Here is an 11,382-nt window from a genome sequence, read left to right on the forward strand (position 1 = left end):
CTGTTGTCTTACTGGGCCAATCAACTACGTAAACGTGTGTCTCATGTTTCAACTGCTCTCGGAGCTCTAAGTTAAAGCCAACACAGGAAGACAGAACGCTTCTGAACTTTTGCTTTTTGAGTGTAGTTAACTAACTGTTTTATATTTGACCTGTTACCGCTAGCGGAACATCTCGATAACATCCGGTGAAATTGCAGAGCGCGAAATTCTAATTAAATTATTAGATATATTTAACTGTCATAAAATCACAAGTGCAATACACCATAATAAAGCTTAACTTCTTGTTAATCCAGCCGCCGTGTCAGATTTCAAAAAGGCTTTATGGCGAAAGCAAACCATGCGATTATCTGAGGACAGTGCCCCATCATACAAATGCATGACAAACATATTTAATCCAGGGAGGTGCGACACGAAAGTCAGAAATAACGATATAATTCATGCCTTACCTTTGAAGATCTTCTTCTGTTGGCACTCCAAAATGTCCCAGAAACATCACAAAAGGTCCCTTTGTTTGATAAATTCCTTCTATATATCCCCAAAATGTTTGATTCAGAAATACACCGGTTCCAACTCGCCCAACATGACTAAAAATGATCTAATAAGTTACCTGTAAACTTGGTCCAAACATTTCAAACAACTTTCCTAATCCAACCTTAGGTATCCTAAAACATAAATAATCGATCAAATTTAAGATGGAATATACTGTGTTCAATAGCGGATAAAATCAACATGGAGCGAGCTCCAGGTCCCGCTCAACAAACAATAGAGTCCACTTGGCTTGACACTCACACTGAACCACCCTACTACTTCATTTCTCAAAATAAAAACATCAACCAATTTCTAAAGACTGTTGACATGTAGTGGAAGCCATAGGAACTGCAACCAGATGCCTCATAAATATAGTTTCCCATAGAAAACCCTTTTGAAAACACAGTGACCTCAACAACAAAAAAATCCTGGATGGTTTGTCCTCTGGGTTTCGCCTGACAAATAAGTTCTGTTATACTCGCAGACATTATTTTAACAGTTTTAGAAACTTTAGAGTGTCTATCCAAACTACCAATTATATGCATATCCTAGCTTCTGGGCCTGAGTAACAGGCAGTTTACTTTGGGCATGCATTTCATCCGGACGTGATTATAGTTTCTAAGTAAGGCGGGCTTTGCTAAACTCAAACATTTCAAGTATTGCAACTTATACTTATTAATTGACTTTGACTTTAGGCCTCCCGAGCGGTGCAGTGGTCTAAGGCACTGCATTGCTGTGCTACAGGCGTCACTACAGAATGAGGTTTGATCCCAGGCTGTGATGCAGCTGGCCACGACCAGGAGACTCATGAGGTGGCACACAATTGGCCCAGCGTCGTCCGGGTTAGGGGAGAGTTTGGCCGGCTGGGGTGTCCTTGTCCCATTGTGCTCTAGCGACTACCTGTGGCTGGCCGGGCGGATGCATGCTGTCGCCGGTTGTACTGTGTTTTCTCTGACACATTGGTGCGGCTGGGTTAAGTGAGCAGTGTGTCAAGAAGCAGTGCGGCTTGGCAGGTTCGTGTTTCGGGGGACACATGGCTCTCGACCTTTGTCTCTAGCGAGTTCGTACAGGAGTTGCAGCGTTGGGACAAGACTAACTACCAATTGGGGAGAAAATAAAAGTGACTGACTTTAAAAGATGATGTAGTGCTCACTTCCTCATATTGACTACATTTATTTAGTGTTTTTATGTATAGAGAAATCAAAATAACTATTGTAAGTTGACTTACATGAAAAATGTAAGTATACCTTACTCAAATTTTTTACATTTGTATTACTCATATGATGTTGTACTCCACACTTCAGCTATTTAAGTTTCTTAACTAAATTGTTTTGAGGTAATCAGTTTCCTAAAAATATTTAAGTAGCCAGAACTTATCCGGTTTTACAGTGCAGGAAATGTATACTATTTTGAGAATATTTCAGCAAAATGGCAATACGACATTCAATACCTGCCAAACAACCATGGGCTTTTAGATTCTGTCTCTACTGTATTCTGAAATAAACTTGGAAAGTATTGGCATGTATTTGAAAACACTAACATACACTCACTCACTCTAGTCAGAACTAAGAAACTCAGAAATGTTCAACTTGCTAACTGGCTGTAGTTATACACGTGCCATGTTCAACCAGTTAGCAAGTCAAACATTTCAGAGTTTCCTATTTCCGACTAGCATGTGAACGCGGCATTCAACCAGGTATTTGAATATAGTATTTCAAATACTTATTTGTAGGGGATCATTTTCCAATTGGGAGACAGTGCTGTGTGTGTGTGTGCGCGCGCGTATGCGTATGTAGATAAACAGGGCAACATATAATAAATTATAAGAAGCTCTGATAACATTTCATCCCACTTACCATAGCTGATGTTGTGCCAGCTTGTCAGAGCAGGTTGACTGGCTAACCAATGGGTGACTGGAGTGATGGACTGTCATGATGAATTATCTTCCTACGATAAGGGAGAAAAGGGGGAATAGATTTGGAGAGGGTCAATTATACAGTAGATAGGGGTGGAAATAAGGAATGGAGAGGGAGAGACAGATAGATGTTAAAAAGTGGGGCCAGATTTACCTCTACCAAAGTCTTTCTTTGTCCTGCATATTACCGTTGGAGTCCCTCCAAGACAGACAGAGAGATTTAGTGAGGGAAGAAGAAAGAAGGGTAAGAAAAAAAACAGTCTGTCACTCTCATTATTAACACACAGCAAGATATAGGGGAGACAGACTGGCAGACAGAGTAACACACACAGGCAAAAGAAGGCAGACAAGGACACATGTACACACACATACACTCATGGACCCCAACATTGTCCAGCATGTCTTGAGCGTCTCATTGATAAACCAGTGTCAAGGGAGCATATTAGGTTGGCTGACATTTATCCAGAGAATGTAACAAAGAATGTAGCAAGCCAACATGTAATATATTTTCAGTCTATGTCACCATCTAGTGGCAGTTTATGGTCATCACAAGCAAAAAAAGGAAGTTAGGAGTCTGTTATTTGTTTTTATTAGCAGTAGTTAAATTGAGCCAGAGCTTCCCAGAACCTGGCTCCTGCACCTTACAGGTCCCAAAGAGGAGTAGGATAGAAAGTATGATAAAAGACTTAGCCCTAGCCGTAAAATGGTAATACATTGTATTTACAGGAATGTATTTATAGGAATGTGCTTGGAATATTTCCAAGAAAACATTCCCTTAATTTAAAATAGAATGTCTCATAATTTAACATATTCATGTTCTAGAACTTCTCATAATTTCACATATAGACAAGTTTTATGAGATGTTGCAAGAATATTCATGTGTCCAGTTTTCTGTGGGTTAGGACAATATTCCATTAACGTCCCACCAAACATACACAGCACATTGTTGCCATGTTCTCAGAACATAAGATATTAATGTTCTAGACACGTTTCATGGGACGTTGCGAGAACATTTGTGTCCCCAAAAACATGAATTAGACATCACATTACTCTTGCCAAGCCAAGACAGTTTTGTCTGTTGGCAAGGGACACTCACATACAGTGTTTTCAACTTACATATTTGACACACATGATTACATTGAGCAGGTTCATTTATAAAAATAAATTATTATTCAACATGTTCTCACTCGGCAAGCGGTACCGGAGCGCCAAGTCTAGGATCAAAAGGCTCCTTAACAGCTTCTACCCCCAAGCCATACGTCTGCTGAACAATGAATCAAATGACCCCCAGACTATTTGACCCCATTGGACCCCCCCCCCCCCCCCCCCCCCCCCATTGTTTTTACACTTCTGCTACTCGCTGTTTATTATCTATGCATAGTCACTTTACCCCTACCTACATGTACAAAATTACTTGACTAACCTGTACCCCCGCACATTGACTCGGTACCGGTACCCCCTGTATATAGCCTCGTTAATTTTATTGTGTTACTTTTTATTTGACTATTCTTACTTTAGTTTATTTAGTGAATATTTTCTTATCTCTATTTCTTGAACTGCATTGTTGGTTAAAGGCTTGTAAGTAAGCATTTCACAGGAAGGTCTACACCTGTTGTATTTGGAGCAAGTGACAAATCGAATTTTATTTTATTTTATTAGAATTCACATCTCCTGGTTCTACAGCACTCTGATCTTCCTGCTATGCCATCATGTCAATGTCCTGTATCAGGTATTTAATCTGACTATTCTCTCATCATTGATTTTATTTGCATATTTCAGCAATTTAAGGGCTTTCCGTATACTAGTCTAACATTGGTGGGCATATTAACCTGTTTCAATGATACTCCTGAATCACTATGATCAATAAAATATTTTCTTGAGTGTAATTTTAACAGAGCTGAGATTTACTTTAAAGTGCATTCACCTTTTTGCTTACACCTATCAAGTTTATTTTAAATCTACACAAGTGCCAAAGGAGAAGGGATTAGGGTTTATTCTGGACAGGGCCTAACTATACTAGCTCAATAAGAAAATGCCCTAGAGATATTCCTTATTGGGGCAGTGGTTAAGGTATTTGCTGGTGGCCTAGACTTGGTAGACCTGCTAGGGGAGTCACCCTACTCTATAGGTCTTCACGGATCCACCTGTGGCCCATGGTCTGGGCCGGTTCTGATATGATTATCTCTTGGGTATGTGCGATTGTAACTGACTTGTCTGGAAGTGCCCGTACAGATCCCAACGCGACTGCTGCAGTATAGAGAAAGAGAGATACATTGTATAATTTAAGCTGCTGCTCTTGCTTTTCATGACAGTGGAGCGTGGCGTGTGTAGCTTGTTGTTGTTGTTGGCCTATCATAAGTCATCAAAGCGGCAATAGGCTACAGTCATAGAGTCTCCATGTGTGGCAAAAGTTAAGAGATATCTAATCAATGGAAGATGGAATTAAAATGACGGAATTAAATGTTAAATGAGGAGGATAGGCTACAACGACCAAACGTCAATAGGTAGGCTGCTACTTAATATTCTGAATGGAGTTGTTGTTATTGTACCTGTAGGAAGCGAAAGCGCATGCACTGCAGCCTCAATTAGCCTAGCTAGCTAACGTTAGCTTAACTAGCTTCTCCCGGTTTGATGCAGTCAAGACAGGTACGACGTCATCATATTTGATGATAAATAACCTAGTTATGGCAGCTCTTAATCTACTATAGCAGGAGTTGGCTTGGTTGGTGGCTATCTCTCATCTCTCCCTCTTCCCTGCTCCCCCCTCCCTCTTCCCTGCTCCCTCCCCCCTCTTCCCTGTTCCCCACTGCCTCTTCTCTGCTCCCCCCTCCCTCTTCCCTGCTCCCTCCTCCCTGCTCCCCCCTCCCTTTTCCCTGCTCCCCCTCCCTCTTCCCTGCTCCCCCCTCCCTCTTCCCTGCTCCCTCCTCCCTCTTCCCTGTTCCCCACTGCCTCTTCTCTGCTCCCCCCTCCCTCTTCCCTGCTCCCCCCTCCCTTTTCCCTGCTCCCCCTCCCTCTTCCCTGCTCCCCACTGCCTCTTCCCTGCTCCCCACTGCCTCTTCCCTGCTCCCCACTGCCTCTTCCCTGCTCCTCCCTCTTCCCTGCTCCCCCCTCCCTCTTCCCTGCTCCCCCCTCCCTATTCCCTGCTCCCCACTGCCTCTTCCCCCGTCCCTCTTCCCTGCTCCCCCCTCCCTGCTCCCGGTGTCACTCGCTCACAGTACGACCCTTTCACCGCCTGCTAGAGCGGTACCTCTCTCAACGTCCTCCTGCACTTTATCATCTCCGCTTAATAAAGTAGCTTAAAAAATGTATTTTCTGCTGCTTCCCTCACTCGGATTGGATCGGGTCTGGATCCGACCAGGTCTATATGGTACGGGACTAGTTGTCCTCGGGCCTGTTCCGAACGGGTCTCAATATTTAAAACAAATAATTATGCACATCGGGTCGAGGTGGGAAAGTTGGACCTGTGAAGACATCTAGTGTGAGTATCTCTAACCTTGCCAACAGACAAAGAGCTTTGAATGGATCAGTGGTTCACCAATCAGGGCTTTGATTGGCTTGGCAACAGCAACACGGTGTGATGTGTAATTTCTATTTAAAAACATTTGAGCGTTTCTTTGCGGCTTCAGGTGACGTCCTGACAACTGATTGACAGAGATGTTCCTGCAACATTCCCATGAAACTTGTCTATAACATTAATATCTTACATTCGGAGAAGATGGCAACCATGTTCTGTGTATGCTTGGTGGGATGTTGATATAATATTCTCATAACCCTCAAACTGGACACAGAAATGTTATTGTAAAACATTAAGGTTGTATATTCTGAGAACATTGTAACCATGTTCTAGATAAGTTCTGCTTGTCATTAACATACCCGACTTTAACACAAACACATGATAAAAGTTTCTCAAAAGACTTTTGCTAACAAGGATAGAATATTCCCGTAACTAACGGAAAACTGGACACTCAAACATTGGGGGAACATTACGGTTAACATTACAAAAACGTTTTCTCACCCTAGAAATTGTTAGCTGGGTAGCTTTATGTTCACACCAAGGTTCAATCTTACCCCAACCTGTTGATAAGTAATCTATGGATTTTGGGGATTTAATTGTCTTGTGCATTAATAAGAATTTTGAGTTATCCCAGAACCATGGTTACAATGCAATGACTGAATAGAATCTACTGATGAAGCACAGATTTGTAACTGACCTCCTATCTATCATTCATAATGAAACAGGGTCCTATTCATCAGTGCACACTGTAGCAAAACCTTTCACAATGGAAAAGAAAAACAAGTATTTCTTACTGGAAAAGTTCAGGTAGTCCCTCCCCATTTGCTTCTGTTTCATTCCAAGTGAATACGACCCAGCATTTGGGGTTCTGTTTCTTCTATGAGTTTCATGACAGACTGCTATGGCCAAAATAGCCAGGAGAGGGCACTAAATATACACCTTTCGTTGCAGTTCCAATGGCACAAATACACTGATTCATTCTGATGTACTGAGGAAAAAATAGATACCTGTAAGGGATGCTTTTAATCAGCATTTTATCTCTGTGGGCTTTTTAATAAATTGTGGTTTAATTGATCCTGGTCAGCCAGTCGACTGCCTGCCCCTCTCCCAGCCTCTAGTTGTCTCGATGGAAGTTCCATCAACTTATAGTGAATCTTTATTTTCATTTCAACAACCTTCAGCTTGTGATGTGCTAAACGCCTTGGGCAATGATGTAAAAAAAAAAATCCACTTGGACTGATTTGCTTGATCCTTTCTTGCTGCAGCTTTCTGCTCCTCTGATTGCAGAATCTTTAATACATATTTTTAACCATACAGTGGGGCAAAAAAGTATTTAGTCAGCCACCAATTGTGCAAGTTCTCCCACTTAAAAAGATGAGAGAGGCCTGTAATTTTCATCATAGGTACACTTCAACATGACAGACAAAATCCAGAAAATCACATTGTATGATTTTTTATGAATTTATTAGCAAATTATGGTGGAAAATAAGTATTTGGTCAATAACAAAAGTTTATCTCAATACTTTGTTATATACCCTTTGTTGGCAATGACAGAGGTCAAATGTTTTCTGTAAGTCTTCACAAGGTTTTCACACACTGTTGCTGGTATTTTGGCCCATTCCTCCATGCAGATCTCCTCTAGAGCAGTGATGTTTTGGGGCTGTTGCTGGGCAACACGGACTTTCAACTCCCTCTAAAGATTTTCTATGGGGTTGAGATCTGGAGACTGGCTAGGCCACTCCAGGACCTTGAAATGCTTTTTACGAAGCCACTCCTTCGTTGCCCGGGCGGTGTGTTTGGGATCATTGTCATGCAGAAAGACCCAGCCACGTTTCATCTTCAATGCCCTTGCTGATGGAAGGAGGTTTTCACTCAAAATCTCACGATACATGGCCCCATTCATTCTTTCCTTTACACGGATCAGTCGTCCTGGTCCCTTTGCAGAAAAACAGCCCCAAAGCATGATGTTTCTACCTCCATGCTTCACAGTAGGTATGGGGTTCTTTGGATGCAACACTTTGCATTCTTTGTCCTCCAAACACGACGAGTTGAGTTTTTACCAAAAAGTTATATTTTGGTTTCATCTGACCATATGACATTCTCACAATCTTCTTCTGGATCATCCAAATGCTCTCTAGCAAACTTCAGATGGGCCTGGACATGTACTGGCTTAAGCAGGGGGACACGTCTGGCACTGCAGGATTTGAGTCCCTGGCGGCATAGTGTGTTACTGATGGTAGGCTTTGTTACTTTGGTCTCACCTCTCTGCAGGTCATCCACTAGGTCCCCCCGTGTGGTTCTGGGATTTTTGCTCACCGTTCTTGTGATCATTTTGACCCCACGGGGTGAGATCTTGCGTGGAGCCCCAGATCGAGGGAGATTATCAGTGGTCGGCTGCATGTAGTCTGTTTGAAAAGTATTTAAAGGACAACACACAGTGTGTGTTTACTGGTGTTAAATTGGGTTTTCTGGACATAACAAAAGGTGTCCCACAGGGATTGATACTTGGTCCGGTTCTTTTCACTATTTGCATGAACAATATTGGTTTATCTGTAAAATATTACTTTCACCTGTATGCAGATGACAATGTGGTGTATGCTATTGCCCCCACAGGTGTCCAGGCTCTGTCAGAGATTCAATCTGCCTTTAATGCTCTGCAGAAAGCCTTTGTTGAACTGAAATTGGTACTTAATGCAGGTAAAACCAAGTATATGTTATTTTCCAAATCACTCCTCAAAATGTGATCATTTATGCATATACAGTATGTGCTTTGGATGATGCCCTCATTGGCCATGTCCCTGCTTATAAATATCTGGTCCTCTGGATTGACAAAAGCTAGCTTTCAAAAAGCATGTTGATGAGTAAGTTAAGAAATTAAGAATTAAAATAGCCTTCTTCTATAGGAACAGGTTATGTCTTTAGTTAAATAGCAGAAAACAAGTAATTCAGTCAACATTCATTCCGGTTATTTACTATGGCGATATCGTCTATATGAATGCAGCTGTCACTGTTTGAAGCCATTGTGCTCAGTTTATCATAGCGCATTGCGCTTTATTACGAGCGAAAGGTTCAGTAGACATCATTGCATTTTGTATCAGAAAGTAGGCTGGCCCTCTTTGAAGTCTCGTATATCGATGCATTGCACTCTTTTTGTTTATAAAGCCCTCGTGTATAAACTTCCACCATAACTTACCTCATTGTTAACCTTCAGACGAATACATTTCCAGACCTGGACTAAGGGATGGCTAACCCTGGAGATCCCTTCAATCTCCACCAAGTTAGGTAAATCTACTTTTAGTTTTTTGTCACCTCTCATGTGAAATGATCTCCAAAACTGCTTAAACTTGAGGGAGTTGGTGCCTCTGCGGAAGGTGTTCCCAAACTTTTTTGGCCCACAACCCCATTTTGAAATCAGAAAATTCTCACGACCCCAACCATGTGAAACATTTTGGGGCTATGGCAGTCAATTGAAAAACAGTATTACTGATTTTCTTCTCAACTTACCATCACATACTTTGAATGTGGGGCTATGACAATCAATTGCAAATTAGTCTGACATAATGTATCTTATCTCACCACGTTACTCAGGGGCGTTGTCAACAGTGCACACCTCATCTCTGCTGTAACATCCAAACTGGATTGATATTTGGTTTTATTGCAGGTAAAAGCGCTGAATCCAGCTTTAATCGTGCTTTCAAAACAACTGGAAACTCTGAAAAAGGTGAGGTCAAATCATAAGGTCAGTGATCTTCATGTCGGAAATTCTGAGCTCTAGAAAGAGGCCCAGAGATCCCGAGTTGGATTACCATTCAAAAATATTTTTGAGCTCGTTTTTTTCTGAGTTGCCAGTTGTCTTGAACGCACTGAAGTCGAACGCCGGAGATTTCCGAGTCCACAGTTGTTTTGAACGTGTGAACGTGGCATTAATGCTCAGGCAGTGTAGGTTATTCCCATTGAGTCAGGAGACAAAATTAATCCGTAGTGACCTGTGAATGCATTCGGTCAGATGACAGCTCGATCAGCTATTCAATTTCACTTACCGGCATGTCAACTGAGCCAGGACCACATTCAAACAGATTGGGAAGTAGGCCCCATAGTGCTCTTCCAAGCGTTGGAGGTGAGCAGCCATCACTCATGTGGGAAACTTACCGACTGATGCTGTTTGCTATTAGAAACATGCACAGCTGAGGGAAAGCATTCTACTCATCCGTAGAGTGCTTTTGTATTTCCCCTGCAATTTTTTACAACACTGCCCCTCGATAACCAACAAGCCTTGGTGTGAAATCTCCACATAGTTTTGCTAACGGGCCTGCGTGCAGTGGATGTAGTTTGATGTAGTTTACAATCGAAGTTACCTGCTGCAGTATATTTTCATGTTCTGTGCTCAGCTCTTTTGCCACCAGTTGCTCTCGGTGTATCGTACAATTCATCCATCTGGCAGAGGGAGACACATTCATAACTCCAGAGGCCTGCCCTCTGTCCCGCCATAGATGGAGCACCATCTATGCAAAAGCCCACCATTCCAGGTGAAGCTGGTTAAGAGAATGCCAAGAGTTGTGCAAAGTTGTCATCAAGGCAAAGGTTGGCTATTTTAAGAATCTCAAATATAACATATAGTTTGATTTGTTTAACACATGATTCCATGTGTTATTTCATAGTTGTGATGTCTTCACTATTATTCTACAGTGTAGAAAATAGTACAAATAAAGAAAAACCGTTGAATGAGTAATGTGTTCTAAACCTTTTGACTGGTAGTGTATATACTGAACAAAAAAAATAATTCAACATGCAACAATGTCAAAAAGTTTACAGGGTACAGTTCATAGAAGGAAATCAGTCAGTTGAAATAAATTCATTAGGCCCTAATCTATGGATTTCACATGACGGGGCAGGGGCACAGCCATCACTTGGGAGCCCGGTCCACCCAATCAGAATATGTTTTCCCCCAGAAAATATCTTTATTACAGACAGAAATGCTCCTCAGCACCCCCGTCCTCCTCAGACGATCCCGCAGGTGAATTAGCCGGATGTGGCTGTTCTGGGCTGGCGTGGTTACACGTGGCATGCGGTTTGTGAGGCCGGTTGGATGTACTGCCAAATTCTCTAAAATGACATTGGAGGCTACTTATGGTAGAGAAATGTACATTATTATTGTCCCCAAGCACAAGGTGCACCTGTGTAATTATCATGCTGTTTAATCAGCTTCTTGATATGCCACACGTGCCAGGTGGATGCATTATCTTAGCAAAGGAGAAATGCTCACTAACAGGGATGTAAACAAATTTGTGCACAATTTCTTTTGAGAAATAAGCTTTTTGTGGATGCGGAACATTTCTGGGATCTTCTATTTCAGCTCATGAAACATGGGACCAACACTTTACATGTTGCGTTTATATATTTTTTCAGTATAGATACACTATCGTTC

Source organism: Oncorhynchus mykiss, chromosome 6 (genome assembly GCF_013265735.2).
Source record: "Oncorhynchus mykiss isolate Arlee chromosome 6, USDA_OmykA_1.1, whole genome shotgun sequence".
Lineage (NCBI taxonomy): Eukaryota > Metazoa > Chordata > Actinopteri > Salmoniformes > Salmonidae > Oncorhynchus > Oncorhynchus mykiss.